The 5283-nt window shown below is 43.6% G+C and overlaps 1 long non-coding RNA gene across 2 annotated transcripts; it reads left to right on the forward strand.

Annotated features, from left to right (window-relative positions):
• The first annotated feature begins 3251 nt into the window (after nucleotides 1-3251).
• Nucleotides 3252-4987, forward strand: LOC123185874 (uncharacterized). Of its 2 annotated transcripts, none has more exons than XR_006493519.1 (5): nucleotides 3252-3322; nucleotides 3925-4003; nucleotides 4580-4670; nucleotides 4763-4833; nucleotides 4919-4987. It is a non-coding gene; the product is annotated as an uncharacterized lncRNA (long non-coding RNA). The 2 variants fall into 2 exon arrangements; XR_006493518.1 differs by lacking the exon at nucleotides 3252-3322 and adding an exon at nucleotides 3480-3845.
• Nucleotides 4988-5283: the final 296 nt, after the last annotated feature.

Consider the following 5283-nt stretch of genomic DNA (forward strand, 5'->3'; position numbering starts at 1 on the left):
TTCAATTAATCAAAACAATGAAAAAAGTTTATAAATGGACAGGAGACTCTTTCTTGATAGGAATATATATTTAATTTGTTAAATTTGGATTTGAAATGGCCAAGTTGTTGTCATTTTAAAACTACGGTGTTTTCTACCAAAATAGGGACTTGTCATATGGAAATCGACAATGAGTTAATTGCATGGAAGTATCACAACTGGGGCAGTACGTGCAGATTGGTATCACAACTTCGGTAAAATAAAAGGGATTGAAAAACGCGCAAGAACTGGCATTCCCTAAACGTCGCCCATTACATCTGCGCACACCCGTCGCTCCTTCATGGGCCAGCCCATTTTTACATGTTTATGTCATTTTCAGTTAATTTCCAAAAAGGTACGACATGAAGATTCGAACTCGAGACTTCTTTCTTCCGCCACTACCTGCGCAACCAATTGGACTACTTCACTGTTTGTGCGCTGTATTCCCCGTTTTGGACGTCTTATTCTTTATTCAGTTCGCTGAAGCCGAGTTTTTTTTAATTCTTTCTGGTTTAGTTTAGTTTGGTTTTTATTTCCTTTTTCTTTTATTTCATATTGTTGTTTATTTTTCCAAAAAAGAACGAACATTTCTTAAACATAATGAACTTTTTTCCAAATTGATGAACTTTATTTCAAATTCAATGAACTTTTTTGGAAATAATTGAATTTTTTTTAAAAAAAATAGATGACATTTTGTTCAAATTTGATGAACTTTTTTCTATTTCGATGAACATTTTTCAAAATTGGTGAACTTTTTTTCAGTTTGGTGAACATTTTTTTAAAAAAACCGTGAACTTTTTAAAATCACTATTTTTTTTATCTTTTTGCGGTTTTTTCTCTTTTTTTTCTTTTTTGGAAAAGTCAACCGTCGAGGGGGGACCGACCGAGCAGTTAACTGCGCTCGAGGAAGGGCTCACCTTACATGGGCCGGCCCAGCGCAGAAGCGCAGAGTGCGCCCGTTCCTCAAGTGGCCGCTGCTCCATTGCGTCGTTTGTTTAAAATAGCAGACGTATATGTTTGTATACTTTGGTCCGCTGCGTTTTTTTGTATCTGTTTTTTGTATTATAATTTTGTATAATTTTGTATTTCTTTTCATCAAAATCACAAAAAAAGTGCAGCTGGCAGGATCAATCCGGTCATAGTTGTATAATTTTGTATTTCTTTTCGTCAAACTCACGAAAAAGTGCAGCTGACAAGATCGATCCGATGATATCTCCGTACAAAAGAAAAGAACGCAAACCACTAGGCTATCCCATCGGTTGTGATATACATGCTTTTTTTACTTCTTTTATTTATTTTGTTATTTCGTGTTTTTTCTCCTGCCGTTTTTATTCTGTATTTCTGTTTTTTCTTTCTTTATCATTTTTCCTAAATGTGCGGATTCCTTTCAAATTTATGAACTTTTTTTTAAAACTGATGAATCTTTTTTTTGAAATCCATCAACTTTTACTCAAATTTGTGAAGCTTTTTTCAGAATTGATGATTTTTCTTTTCTAATTTGTGAACTTTAAAAAAATAAATGAACCTTTTTTAAAATTTGATGAACTTTTTTCAAAAACGAATGAACTTTTTTCGAAATAAATGAACTTTTTTAAATTGATTAACTTTTTTTAAAATTTGAAGAACTATTTTCAAATTTGATGATTTTTTAAATTAAACTACAACAGTAGCATCAATTATACGAGTAGAAGTGGATACTACAACAGTAGCATCAATTATACGAGTAGAAGTGGATATAGCAACTAAACCATGATATTCCAACAAGGACGACGGCGGCAGGGCTCCTTCGCCCCCTCGTGGATGGATCCGATGCCAGACGGATCTGACGGATAAGGGCGTCGCGATGCGGTGGGTCGCGACAGCGCGATCCGGCTTCCTAGCGGCTACGTTGGGAGGTGGATGACACGGATGTGGCCTCCGGTGGTGGGGTGTGCTGGGTCTTGGTAGCGGCGGCTATCTCACCGGATCCGTGGTCCCAAGCACCAGGTGGCGCGAGCTGCGGACGGCGACGAGAGGGATCCCTAGAGACCTCCCAGTGCCCTACCGTCTGCTCCTCCCCTCCCCTGTCGCTGCCAGAGGGCGTGACCGGGTGAAGCCGGGCCAGCGGCAGCATCGCCAAGGCCCCTTCACCCCCTCGTGCGTGTATCCGATACAGGACGGATCTAGCGGGCAAGGGCACAAATATTTGACATATATCCCAAGTTTCAATTTTGTCATGGCAACTAGGGAGTAAACAAAGATACACAATTGTAGATCCATGATGAAACAACACGTTGCTAACACAACAGATCTCAAAACGAAATTAGATTGGTTGTTAATATACATAGTTGAATTTTTATGTTTTTCGTTGAAACAAAAATGACATGATTATGTTGGATCTACTCTGGCGCGGAGGAACCCTCCATGGACTATTCGGTAAGATGAAAGATGTTGAGATCACCCCATCTCAAGATCAAAATGTGAGATCGAGACTGGCATAGATCGACCGTCTCACCAACCCATCCCATTTGTACTTGTGTTCCAAGGCAAGAGTATTACCTAGTAGTTTAAAAGCGAGGGCCACATGAGGTTTATGTGAGTTGTAGTTCAAAACTAGCCATGTTTTTGCTGATGATTCTTGAAATTGCAGTGCAAACCTGGTTGTACCTACAACCGGCTCGTCCGGTGACAACGCGCTAGCACCGGTCGCGACCCTACTTTCGCGCGATAGCCACCCCTACCAGGCTGCAGCTCGTGCCGTCCTGACCCGGGCGGCAAGCCCCAGCTGGCGAGCCGCCCCTCTGACCTTGCACGCCGCTCCTGGTCGGCCATGGCTCCCGTCGCCCGCTTCCTCCATCCTCGGTGCTGACCAAGCAGTTCCGTTGTCCCTCTACCCGACCTTCGCCCGCGAGCTCGAGCCTCTCCACCGGCCATGGATGCGGGCTTCCCGCATGCCGCCTACTGCCGGACTTAGGGAAGATGACGGACGTGGGACGATTTCATCAGGAATCTCGCGATCTAGTTCGGAGGGAAGATGATGATCGCGAGACGATTTAGCAACATATATATCTCATATTGCTTTGAAATATTATTTTTTTTTCCAACTTATTTCATTATTCTAAACATTCCCTCCAAAAAAATTACTTTCCCGCCACATAATTTTGGTTTACTGTAGTTTGCGCCAATATTTTGTGTTCCGGCCAAAAAATTAGAGTATTTATCTTGCCGCTAAAGACCCTTCCTAACGACCCACAATTACTATTCTAAACCAAATCACACGCGTCTTCACCGGCGATTAGATCTGGAGCTCTCGTCCCTGGTTCAGGTTGTTCTTTCTCCCGATCTCCTCCCATCCTAGAACGTCCAGAAATCCTAGCGTCGTCCAGCGGATGCGGCGTTTGCCCAGCGAGCCGCGCGGTGCCGCCGACGAGGAGTCGTCATCCTTGATCTCGCCCTCCTCCCTCTCCTCCGGACCCTCCAATGCGGGCCGCGTCTCCGTGTCCTCGGCCATGCCCGCTCGCCGCCGCACGCCCCGTCGGCTGCCCGACACCCGCGCGACCCCGCCCGCTGTCAGAGGCCGTCGCCCTTGCCCGCTGCCGGAGACCCCGGCCCACGGCCGCCGCCCCTCGTCCGTTGCGGGATACTCGCGAGCGCGCCGCCCGCTCGCCTCGTCCACTGCGTCACAGGGCGACATCCCTCGGCAGCGCCCCGCTCCCCGTGCTGCCCACCGCGAACCCCGGCCAGTGCGCCCTCCCTTGGCGGCGTCTACATTTGGGCGAAGTCGAGCCAGCGGGCGTCGCCTGGCTCCCCTCCTCCGGGCGGCCATGGAGGAGCCATGCACTGCTAATGTAGTATCTCTTGTTTTTGATAATTTCGCATAATGTAGTTCATGACTACAATGTTTCTTACTCTGATTTTATTGTGAAGATGTCGGATGATGAAGACGATGGGTGATCGTGATGGTGACACCCAGAGCTAGAAGGCCACGAGGAGTTCAATATGAGATGTTAGTATTCACGTCTGCTCTACATAATTCTGCAACTGTATGTGTATGAGTACTAATCCAACCAAAAAGTACCAATATTTATTTTATTTGTGAAGCAACAATGGTATGAAGAATATCTGCTATTGCCGGCGTGTTGTCTTTGTAGCAGCTCATTGAGAAGTTAGGCTTTAATAATGTGACTGATAAGCCAGCTGCACTTAAAATGATGAGAGATGTATGTGAATCTGTTCTTGAATCCTACGAAAGGAAGCAAAGCTAGCACATAGTGGTGGTGATATCTTGAATGAGTTACAGAGCGGCCTTGCGGAGGCAGCTTGGGAAGGTTAACAAGGGATTGCATTGGAATTATTTCTGATTAAGTATTAGCTCTGGATTATCACTGTTTTTGGTGTTAGTCCAGCTGTACTGGTGCCATAACTACACTATCTGGGTTGGCACTTCAGTTGAATTCTGGATTTATTCTTTTGGTCTGGTTCTCTCCTTATGATTGTCTTCTATGGTATGACCTGGTATATCATACTTCAAAACATGTTGTGCCTGTTTTTTTTTGCGATACTGAGTGAGGAACATGTGCAGGTGTGGGACTTGATAAAGCTTGGAGATTATGTTAGTGCAAGGGACGATGTCGATCCCTCTAGGATAGGGATTGTTGGTTAATCACTCGGAGGTATTATAGATCATGATTGCATCATGATACTCAATTAATACATAGACTTCACTTTTAGAAAATTTATCTTTTTTATTTGGAGCTGAATACAGGAATGCATGCATGCTTTGCTGCTTTTGTGGATACACGGTACAATGTTGTTCTTCCAATAATTGGTGTTCAGGTACACACAACAGTAATTTATGGGTGCACATAGTTTTGTGATTTGTCCCATGTAAGTAAAGCACTGCTCTTTGTGGTGGCTACAGGGATTTCAATGGGCAGTAGATAATGACATGTGGCAAGCTAGAGTTGATAGCACTAAGCATTTATTTGAAGGTTAGATACCATGCATCCTCTTTAAGATTGGGCACACACCATTGAAAAATATAGATCACAACTGAATATATTGTATCAGTTCAGAACATTTACATATAAGTATCTATGTTGTTTTGTCTTTCCTGTAGAAGCAAGAATTGATTCAGGGAAGAGTGAAATAGATGCAGAGGTTGTGAAAAAGGTGACTATCTGATTTATTTGACATTTATTTCTGATTGTTCCATTGTAAATGTTTGACGATCGTGTATTGACATATTTTTACCAGGTTTGGGATAAGATAGCACCTTCTATGGCT

This window comes from Triticum aestivum, chromosome 2A (genome assembly GCF_018294505.1).
Source record: "Triticum aestivum cultivar Chinese Spring chromosome 2A, IWGSC CS RefSeq v2.1, whole genome shotgun sequence".
Taxonomy (NCBI): Eukaryota; Viridiplantae; Streptophyta; class Magnoliopsida; order Poales; family Poaceae; genus Triticum; species Triticum aestivum.